The sequence below is a fragment of the Leptonychotes weddellii genome, chromosome 4, assembly GCF_054177405.1.
Source record: "Leptonychotes weddellii isolate Sample4059 chromosome 4, ASM5417740v2, whole genome shotgun sequence".
In the NCBI taxonomy this organism is placed as follows: Eukaryota; Metazoa; Chordata; class Mammalia; order Carnivora; family Phocidae; genus Leptonychotes; species Leptonychotes weddellii.
In genome coordinates this window covers 133612270-133623794 of record NC_138372.1, presented here as the reverse complement: position 1 = coordinate 133623794, position 11525 = coordinate 133612270, and the positions used below count along the sequence as shown (strand labels likewise).

Below are 11525 nucleotides of genomic sequence, written 5' to 3'. Positions count from 1 at the left end.
CTGGGGTCTCCAAGAAGAAGTCAAAAGTGACAGCTAAGCCTGCCCCCTGCCCCCACCCAGCGCCCGATCACTTTGACCCTAGGGCTGCAACAGGGCCCCCGAAGGCCCAACTGTGTGGCTGATGTCCACTTTGTGGCTCATTTTTGCTGTGATATTTTGGGATCCCAATTGTGTTTATACCTTTTGAGACTTTATTATTTACTCCCACAGAACAGTTGTGTTTTTTTTTAAGATTTTATTTATTTATATGACAGAGAGAGAGAGAGAAAGCACAAGCAGGGAGAGAGATACCAGGACCCTGGAATCATGACCTGAGCCAAAGGCAGATACTTAACTGACTGAGCCACCCAGGCACCCGTCCCACAGCTTTTTTTAAGCTTTAGTTGGATGCAAACTCCTCAAGGACAGAAATTTCTGAATTATCTTTGTCATCCCAGGACTTGACAGAGAGAGGCCGGCACAGAACTCCACAAAGGTGTGCTGCACGGAAGAAAGGTAGCCAGTCTTCCTGTGTGACCTGGAGGGGACATTTGGATAGGTTCCTTTTCCTGTAAGTATTTTTCCCATAGGTAAGAGTATAAGGCATATACAATTTGCAGTCCTACTTTTGTTTTCAATGAACATGATATAGGCATTTTCCTGTGTGCTATAGTCTGAATAACTGTGCCCCCCACCCCAAATTTATATGTTGAAAACTTAATGCCCAAGGTGACGGTATTAAGAGGTAGAGCCTTGGGCGCCTGGGTGGCTCAGTTGGTTAAGCGACTGCCTTTGGCTCAGGTCATGATCCTGGAGTCCCTGGATCGAGTCCCGCATCAGGCTCCCTGCTCGGCAGGGAGTCTGCTTCTCCCTCTGACCCTCCCCCCTCTCATGTGCTCTCTCTCATTCTCTCTCTCTCAAATAAATAAATAAAATCTTTAAAAAAAAAAAAAAGAGGTAGAGCCTTTAGAGGGTCAGTAGGCCATGAGGGTAGAACCCTCATAAAATGGGATTAGTGCTCTTATAAAAGAAACCCCAGAGAGCTCGCTTGTCTCTTTTATCATGTGAGAGTGCTGTGAAAAGTCTGTGACCTCAAGAGGACCCTTACCGACCATGTTAGCACCACTGGTCTTGGGTTAGCAAGATAAATAAATTTCTGTTGTTTATAAGTGACCTAGTCTCTGGTATTTTTTTATAGCAGCCCAAATGGACTAAGACACTGTATTACCACAAATTCTTCCCATTTTTTTTGTGTGTGCATGTGATTGATATTAATATTTGTGTGAATGTACCCACATTTTCTAAGCCTTTTTTTTTTTTTTTTTTTGGTGTTCAGCTTTTAGATTATTTCCTCTTATTAACTATTGTAAATAAAACCGTGGCCAGTCCTTTCATCTGCATTTGGCCTGGTTTCTTAGGATTCCCTGAACTGGAATTGCTGGCTTAAAGGGAATAAACAGCTTTTGCTAATTTGATAGTTTAAAACACGTCATCTTGTGGTTTTAATCTGTATTTCTTTCCTTGTTAATGGTGCCAAACATTTTTCTTTATCTTTGTTTACTAACTGTATTTCCTCCTTTGTGAATTGTCTGTTCATGTCCTTTGTCCATTTACCTGGTAGGGTCTTAATGTTCCTCTTACCAATTTGTATAAGTTTTTTTCCATTTTAAAGATTCTAACCCTTCTTATATTTGCTGAAAACAATTTCCCTCTTTCTGTGGCCTTGGGTTTTAATGCTATAGTGTTTGTTTATTGATATATTTTCTAATTTTTTATAACTTATTTTTTCTATATTTTTAATAACTTTCTCCCATACTTCTATTTTTTTTTAAGATTTTATTTATTTATTTGAGAGAAAGAAAGAGTGCACATGCAAGAGAACACAAGCAGGGGAAGCGGCAGAGGGAGAGGGAGAGGGAGAAGCAGGCTCCCAGCTGAGCAGGGAGCCCCATATGGGGCTCAATCCCAGGACCCCAAGACCATGACCAAAGGCAGACACTTAACCGACTGGGCCACCCAGTTGCCCCCCTCCTGTACTTCTATTGTTTCTAACATTGAAATTCTTGAAAGAGAGGCCCGTACCCACCAGGTCACTTTTTGAAACTCCACTCTCTCCAAAATCCACCATCATCCATCTATTGAGTCTAGGACTCTTTACAAGCTGCTCTCTATAAAGTCACCAATGACCTTCTACCACCTTTTAAATCTTGTGGCCCCCACCTGACCCCCTGGAGGCATCTGGAAGGTGGAGAGCACCTCTCCTCTTGGCCTCCAAGGTGGACCCTGTTAATTGCCTCCTCAGCACCATCTGCCCTTTCTCATTGGCTGCTCCTTCTCAGTCCCCTTCACCAGATCCTCCTAATCCTCCCATTTCCACAGGTTCTGAGAGACGTCTTCTCTTGTTCATTAAGTCTTATTCCTTAGGTGATTAATCTCATTTAGTCCTGTGGCTCTACATGCCAACTCCATGCTGGTGACTCCCAAATTTCTATTGCCAACCTGAACCTCACCCCTGAACTCCATATTCCAGCTTCCTCTGCAACATCTCCACTTGGCTATCTAATAGGCAACCCAAACTTAACATGGCCACAAGACCAAAGTCAGATCCTTGATTTAGTCTCCTAGACTCGTCCTCCCTGTCCCAGCAAACAGCAACCTCAACCTTACAGATGCTCACACTAGCTTTGGAGTCATCTTTGACTCTACTCTGTCATACCCTAAAGCCAGTCTATTGGCAAATCTTATCAAATGTATCTGGAATCTTATCACTTCTCACTTCTGCCAATCCAAGACTCCATTATCTCTCACCTGGGCTACTGCAGTAGAATCCCACCTGGTCTTCCTGCTTTCACTTTTGGCCCTTGTATCATCTGTTCCCCATACCACAGCCTTGTAAAAGTAAGGTAAATCATATCACACCATGCTTGGAAACCTCCAATAAAGTCTTTACCATGTCCTATTAAGTCTGTACCTATTGTCTCCCACCCCACCTTTTTGACTGTCTTCTCCCTTGCTTACTCTGCTCCAGCCAAGATGGTTGTGTGATTCATTCAAGATAACCAAGCATGCTCCCACCTCAGAGAGTGCACACCTGTTCTTCCCTCTACCTGGAATGCTCTTCCACAACTACCCTTGCTGCCTCATCTGCTTCAGACTCTACTCAAATGTCATCTAATGAAAGAGGCCTTCCCTTACTCTGCTTTATTTTTCTTCAGAGCACTTATTGTCACCTACATATGATGTATCTATTTATTGTTTATTGTCTATCTCCACTGACTAGAATATGGCTCTGTGGTAGAAACCTCAAAGTGGTTCCCCATGATCCTCACCTTCCAGTATTCATGCCCTTATATAATCCCCTCCCCTTGAGTGTGAGCTGAACCTAGTGACTTATTTCACAACAAATACAATATGGAAAAAGTGACTGGACATCACTTCTAAGATTAGGTTACAAAACACTAACTGTTATCCTGCTTCTTACTTGACCTCTGGCCCAATGGAAAGGCCCACATTGCAATGAGTTGATGTCTCTGGCTGACAACCAGGAAGACGTGAGCCCAACAACTACATGAGTGAGCTGGGAAATGGATCCTCCCCTACTAGACCTTGAGATGACTACAGCCTTATGAGAGACCCCAAGCCAGAGGCACCCAGAGTCCCCAAGTCATGTCCAAATTCCTGATCCATAGAAACACTGAAATAATAAATGCTTGTTGTTTTAGGCCTCTGAGTTTTGGAGAAATGTGTTACACAGCAATAAATGACTAAAACAAGGTCCAGTGGAGCAGGATTCCTATTTATTTTATCCACATTATCCCCAACATCTAGAAAATTGCACACAGTAGTTACTCAGCAATATTTCTGAATGAATGACTGAATTTCAGTTGTGCTAGGAAGACGGACTGTTTTGCTCTGGACAATGTGGTGTGTCTATGCGAGTACTGGAAACTACTTCAACCATTTTATTACCATTTTTTAAACCACCCTGAATGCAAAGCCAACACAGAGTGGGCAGAGCCAAGAAAATAAAGTCGCAGAGTCAGAAACCCAATGAACACACCTGCCCTACTTGTAAATTTTTTGGTTACTTGAGCAATATTTAAACTAGCTTGGGCTGACTTTTCAATAATTTGAAATGAAAAGCATCCCAACTACTACAGTTTTTATGGCATCATTCTCTCCCCTGTCCCCAAATGTTCTTCTTTATCTCTTTTTTCCTCTGCCTACACCCTTAGTGGTAGAGATTACAGTTGTCTACCCAGTTTCCATTCTCCCTTCTTCTCTAACAAGAGAATCCTGATTTAGTGAGAGCAGTAAGGGGTCTAGCTAAAGAACTACATTTCCCAGCCTCCCTTGAAGATAGGTCATGTGACTAAGTTCTGGCTAGTGTAAGCAGAAATTATGGGGTGGGTCTTCTGGAAAGACTTCCTTGAAAGCAGGCTCACTTGGCTGCCCTCTTCCGCTTCCCTGCTTCTTGAAATGTGATGGTGGGACCTAATGTGGCCATTTTATGATTGAAGCAAGTTTGAGGATGAAAAACACACACTAAATATGGTGGAAGAAATGAGAGGGCCTAGCTCTCTAATGAAGCCAACGTACTAACCCTGAGAACCCCACCACAGAACTTCTGTGATGAGAGAAATAAAAATCCTAATTTTGTTCCTTGTTTTTTCTGTTATCAATAACTTAAGTGACATAACCCTTAAATATGAACTTCCCCGGAGTCTGTCCTCGTCTTCTCTTTTCATGCACACACTTTTCCCAGCTCATCTCATCTACTCCCATGACTCCAGGAAACATCTACATAATAAAGACTCCTAAACTGATGCCTGCACCTCCTGCCTATTTCCCAAGCTCTAGACCCGGATCCCAACTAGATGGCCCTATAGAAGCATTTTGGGGATAGCATGGATTGTGGAGTCAGGGGGGGATAGTTGCCAACCCTGACTTCATTACTCTGAGTGACCTTGGGTGAGCAACAGCATCTCTGAGCCGGTAGTGTTCTTATCTGAGATGTAATGAACCTAATACTACTATTCCATAGGGTTTTTTATAACACAAATCTGTGTAAAACGGTGCTTGGCATGTAACCAGTGCTAGATACCTTTAATTCTCTCGTTCCTATCACCCATCCCCACCCTCCTCCCATATCCACTATCTTCTGTCTTCTTACCTTCAGTTAAAAGCTTCACCAACTGCCCAGCCTCCCAAGATAGAAATCTTGGAATCTTCTTCAGCTTCTCTCTGTCAGTCCCCATCATTCCCTCATAGCCAATCAGTGACCAAATTCTGTTGATTCTGTCCTAGAACCATGACCATGCTTTTCTATCTCCATTATTACTCTTATTTCTATGGCCAATCATAGGCTCTCTACAACTGAACCTCCCACCCTTCTATCAGAATTGTCCCTTTGAAAAACAAAACAAAACAAAACAGGACCTTGTATCAGCATAGCTTATGGGCCTTTCCTGAATTTTCTTGCCTACGGAATAAAATCCAAATTCAACAAATGGTGATCCAAGGCTGTCTCATTGCATCCCCTTCAGCCTCTCGCTCGTCTTTCCCCAGGTACTCACCATTCTCAGGCCCTTTCCCGACTCTGTCTTCACATCTGTTGGGATGTGTATGTCCTGCCCTTGGTCCTTTAAACCACACCATCGCCATCGATATGTGGCCTAATAACTAACTATTTGAAAGTTTAAACTTTTCTCCCTGCACTTCCTCCTCTTCCTCCCCCCATTCTAAAAGGTTCTGTCCTTCGTATCAGGGGAGGTTGGGCAGGTGGATAGCAGAGTTGGCTTGGAGACACTTGCCTTCCTGGCTTGTATATCCCGAGCCCTAAGCCCATTGAGCTGAAGAGGTGAGAGTGTGCATCTGTTGGAAACAGGGCTAGAGGGAGGTATTTCCCCAAAACCAAGAAGAGATGCCTGAGCCTGGGGAGAAGAAAGAGGTCTCTGGGGCCCCAGCAGCAGAGACCTGTAACCTGCTTTCTAGATGCACCAGAGGATGTTAAATGCCATTTCCACTTGGTGGAAATACCCATGATACACCAGGGAGAAGGGATTCAACAGTCAGGGTTCTGTGCCATTTAGACAGTGGTGCAGGGGACTGCACGCCCTGCAGGCTGAGTAACACACCAGGATTTTAACACAGCTTTGGGTGCAAGGGCAAGCCCCAGGAGGGACCAAGACTGAATTTCCTACAAGGCTTACAAGATGGGGGCTGAGGGCGAAATGAAGTTGAATGATAAGAAATCGTGAAATGGGATAGTTGGTGCCCTGAGTTTCCTACTTGCTTGAGAAGCAAGCCTTGACCCATCCTCTTGGGCTCCTGCCCTGCTCCTCCCCGCTTGCCCTCTGATCTCTTGTTCTTGTCTTTCTGCCCCAGATCTCTGGTTCTCTAGACCTGCTGTCAGGAGTTTTTGCCAATCCTCACAACTTCTCCTGGTTCTCTGGACTTTGAGTTTCCTGCAGAGCTATTGACTCCGCCAGCAGCTAGTTCCAACATGCCCCCCATCCAGCCAGGCCAGCCTCTGGCCCCAAAGGGTAGGAGCAAGAAGGGACACAGCACAGAAAGCTTTTTTTCCCTCTTCTCTACCTGGCAGAATGTTACTTATCTCTTAGGGCTTTGCTCAAATGTCACCTCCTGGGAGCCTTCCCTGACCTCCCTAGGCAGGGTTCCTTCCCTGGGTTTCATAGCATTTTACTTATATCTCTGTGCTTTTCACGATGCATTATTATTTATGTATTATTTATAAAAGTGTGTCTTTTTCACCTTGACTGTGAACACCTTGGGGGTGGGAACCATGTCTTGTTCACCTGGCACATTGTCAGCTGCAGAATAGGGCCTCACAAGTGCTTGTTAAATGCCACTTCTCATGCAGTCCCCCAGACTCTCACGCATCGTTCTTTCCTGTTCCTCTGTATGGGGTAGAGATGCGTTTGGCTGCAAGTCACAGAGAACCTGACTACAGTGGCTTAAATAGAGATTTATTTTTCTCATGCAGCAAGAAGTCTGTAGGTAAGCAACTCAGGCCTGCCAGAGACGAAGCTTCTTCCTATCTTCCTATCTGGCTGGTTTTAATGAGTTGGTCCTCGGGTGGTTGCTACAGCTCCGAGCATTACATATAAGTTCTAAGCAGGAAGAGGTAGGGAGGATGGAGAGCCAAGGATGTCCTTTCCATTAGGAAAGCACAGGTGTTCCCAGAAAACTTCTATTTACATCTCGTTGGCCAAAACTATTCACATGACCACCCTGAGCTGCAAGGGGGGCTGGGAAGGGAGGGGAGGGCAAAGGAGAAAGTGGAGGGGCAGGGGTGTGAATGAGAACATCCTTGGGTCTCACCCCAGGCCCATGGAACCACAAATGCTGGAAGTGGAGCCCAGCATTCTGTGCTGTGACAAGTCTTCTAAATGATTCTGATTCTGCTGCAGCTGGAGGACCGTAGTCATATATTATGGCCAGTTGTATGGTAGGGGAAAAAAAATCCTAGGCTAGAATTGAAATCGCCCATATTTTTACTTTAATTTTTGCCACAGGCTAGCCGGGAGACGTGAGTTTTCTGATCTATAAAATGGGAATATTAACGGTTGCCCCGACTTCATTCACTGAATTGTTGTGAAGAACAATTTAAATATTGCAGATGAAAACGTATTAGAGGGCGCCTGGATGGCACAGTCGGTTAAGTGTCTGCCTTCAGCTCAGGTCATGATCTCAGGGTCCTGGGATTGAGTCTTGTATCGGGCTCTCTGCTCTGTGGAGAGCCTGTTTCTCCCTCTCCCCCTGTTCTTCTCTCTCTCTGTCAAATAAATAAATAAAATCTTTAAAAAAAAAAAAAAAAGAAAAGAAAACCTATTGGAAAATGTAAGTCATTGGACAGTGGTACTGATTTTTGGAAATGTAGAAACTCTCAGGTCACAGTTTATGTAGCTGACATCTTCAGCAGAGTACAAATGCCTGGGAAAAGCAAAACTATCTGCAAAAAGTAAGAAGAGATCGAAAAATTGTGACAGTAAGGGACAAAAATAGAAATTGAAACCACAGACGTTCAAAATACACTGTTATCAAAAACAAATGTTTGCAGCAGCCCCAGTTGTTGCTGCTACAGGTGGTTTCCATGAGAGGAAAGAGGACATAACGCGGTTTCAAAACAAATGCTTTGGAGGATAATGCAATGGAGCATTTAAGGGGAAGGGTTCGTAAGAAGATACAAAACAAATGTAAGGGATTTGGTGTTCTACCATTTGGATGCACCAAGCAGAGCGTCCATCCCTCACTGTGTTCAGACTTGCTCCCCCAGTTCCTTGTTTATTCATTCCACAGCAGTCGCCCGCAACACAGACACTGAATGGTTTTCACCGGTGAATTTGGACAAGTCCCCAGCTGCTCCCGAGGCACCAGGAAAGTCAGTCAGATGGACACACGCCTTCAGGTGAGCTTCTCAGGTAAGGAAATTGCTGTGACCCAGATGGCAGAGCCGCTCCAACATCAGGAGACCGGCCGGTGCACTCAGGTGAGAAGCACAGCGTCAAAAAGGAAGTGTAGACAACTCTGAATACACTTAAAAACAATGAATGGTACACTTCACATGGGTGGATTCTGTGACATGTGAATTGTATCTCAATAAAGCTGTTAACAAAAAAAAAAGCGGTGGGGAGGCACCTGGGTGGCTCAGTTGGTTAAACGTCTGCCTTCAGGTCAGGTCATGATCTCAGGGTCCTGGGATCGAGTCCCGTATGGGGCTCCCTGCTCAGCAGGGCGTCTGCTCCTCCCTCTGTCCCCCCCCCCATGCTCGTGTGTGCTCTCTCTCTCTCTCAAATAAATAAATAAAATCTTAAAAAAGAAAAACAGAACAAAACAAAACAAAAAAATTTTAAGAAAAGGAAGTGTTTTCAGGAGACCCCGTGACCCAGAGGCTACGCAGCAGCTAAGAGACGCTGTGTGTGTAGGTGTCAGTTAAATTTGTACAAAATGTGAAGCCAAGGTTTATTTATTGATTTGTTTAACATCTGGGCCCCAACATGCAAGTGCTATGATAAGAGAGTTTGTAGAAGCAAAATCACAAAGCCACCTGCTTCTTGGTGCTGAGAGAGAGGGTGGCGATCTGCCTATGAAAAGCTGATGATGTAACTATCTGAAATTGGTGGTGCCCTGTAGCCAAGCTCAGTTCAAATAAATAGGCCAATGCTGGGGCACAGATTGGAAATATTCAGCCACTTTCAGCTTCCTGAGGGTGTTTTAGTTCATCAATGAGCCAAGTAGAGCCTCACCTGTTTCTCCTCCTTCCCCTTCTGTGAACCCCTCACGACCTCCCTCACCCCTGCAGGTGGTAGTAGGTGGCCAGGACAGCCATAATTCCATATGTGAACATATTTCCTCAGTTGCGTTTTTCTCCTTCCTTCCTAGGGGAGACTGTTCTGGTTATGGCTGCTCCCAAGAACAGGGATTGAAATGTAGTCATTGGGACAGGGTGTTTCGGGGTTACGATTCCTGGGGTCAAGTGCGAGCCCTACCACTCACAAGTCAGTGACCTGGTAAGCCATTTAACACCTCTTGATCCCATCCCTTATCTGGTATTCCAGGACTTTGCTTCTGAAATGACCCCCTCTCCCCTGCAGCCAAGTCTCAGGTTCTCTACTGCGCCATTCTCATCAGCAATACCAGCGGCTAGAACTTCTCGCGTAGTAAAACTCCAACATAAACACAAAACCTCCCTGCCTCCCCATTCGGAGAGACGGTCTTTAGTTCCACCCCAATCCTTTGCTCTGTTCTCTTTCACAACAAAATTCCTAAAAAAGAATTGCTTAGTGTTGCAGACTGAATTGTGTGTCACCCCCCACCCCCAGAATTAATATGTGGAAGCCCTCGCCCCCAACACCTCAGAAGGTGACTGTATTTGGAGACAGGGACCTTAAAGAGGTTTAGGTTAAACCAAGGCAGTCTGAGTGGGCTCCAATCCCAATCTGAAGAGGAGACTGGGACGCAGACAACACAGAGGAAGAGTCCATGTGAGGACACAGGGAGAAGGCAGCCTTCTGCAAGCCGCACAAAGAGGCCTCGGGAGAAGCCAATCCTGTCAACACCTGGACAGGCTTGGACATCCAGCCTCCAGAACTGTGAGAAAATAACCATCCAGTGTTCAAGCGACCAGTCTGCCGCACTTTGTTACGGCGGCCCGGCAAACTTATACACTTAGGCCTTCTGTCTCTGCTTCCTCTTCCCATTGTCTCGCTTTCTTGTGACCTTCCTTTCTCTCATCAGAATTCCGTAGCCACCAATCAATCCCCCAGAACTGTTCCTCCGAGGTTACCACTGACCTGACTGCTACCACCGACCGCCACCTTGCTGCCTCCAGAGACCACGTCCTTGTCCTTAATCAGATTTGGCTTCTCCGCACCTGGTCACAATTTCCTTCTGAAGGCTTTTTCAGCACTTAGATTCCAGGTCACCTCGCTCTAATTTTTCACTCTCCTAATTGGCTGCTACTTCTCAGTCTTCTTGGCTGAATATTCCTTATCCTTTTTTTTTTTTAAATGCACTTATTTATTTATGTGAGAGAGAGAGTGGGGGGGTGGGGGAGAGGGGAGTGCAGAGGGAGAGGGAGAATCTCAAGCAGACTCTCCTCTGAGCACGGAACCAGACATAGGGCTCTATCCCAGGACCCTAAGATCATGACCTGAGCCAAAATCAAGAGTGAGACACTCAACCGACTGAGCCACCCAGAAGCCCCATCCTTCTTTCTTCTAAATGTCCGAGGCCCAGGCCCAGGCCTTAGCCCTCTTCTCTGTTTATAGCCTCTCCCTGCCCATTCCATCCAGTTCTGTCTTTAAATATTAACAAGCTGGTAGGTCACACCTTTATGTCACCAGCCCCCACCTGTCCCTTTAGCTCTGGGCCCAAATAGTCAATTGCCCAAAACATTTCCCCCCTTGGTATCCAAAGAGCATTTCAAACTCAACATGTCTGAAACTCCAGGGTACCAACTCTCATGTCCTGTCACATTTAGAATGAGATCCAGACTTCTCATGCCTGCTTGCAAGTTTCCTCATGACCTTTCTGACCTCTTCTCCTTCCCCTGCTCCCCTTCCTCCTCACCCTGCAGCCCCACTGCTGGACCTCTCTGCACACCCATGGTGGGCCTTCACACTCACCGTTCCTTTTGCCTCTGTGACAAGTCACTGGCTAGAGCTTCACAGAGCTTACTTGCTCCTTTATTATCATTCAGGGCTTGGCTCAAAATCCACCTCCTTGAGAGGCCTTCCTTGACCCACTGTCTTACATATCACTCTCCTGAAGGTTGTAGAACTCAGTCCTCTCAGGTTACACTTACAACATTTTAATAAGCTCATACTATAGTTCCAAGGATTATATTAAACGCTTTATATGCATGATCTCATTTAATCCTCAGAACCACCTAATAGAGACAATCTTATCATTCCCATTTATAGATGAGGAAACTAAAGCTAAGAGAGGTCAAATCCAAGGTTAGATAGCCTGCACTAAGGTCTGATTCCAGAACTAGTGCTCTTAACCATTAGGTACAACTG

At 45.3% G+C, this 11525-nt stretch overlaps 1 protein-coding gene across 2 annotated transcripts in view; it reads left to right on the top strand.

The window, feature by feature from the left end:
- The first annotated feature begins 425 nt into the window (after positions 1-425).
- The window catches only part of TP53INP1 (tumor protein p53 inducible nuclear protein 1), a 36227-nt gene continuing 25127 nt past the window's right edge, over positions 426-11525 (top strand). Inside the window, exons 1-2 of one of the 2 annotated variants that reach the window (XM_081816273.1) lie at positions 426-550; positions 8302-8410. The gene's annotated coding sequence lies outside the window, so the exon portion shown is untranslated. Of the gene's footprint in view, positions 551-8301; positions 8424-11525 lie in introns of both variants that reach the window. The other variant, XM_006729767.3, reaches the window with a different exon arrangement.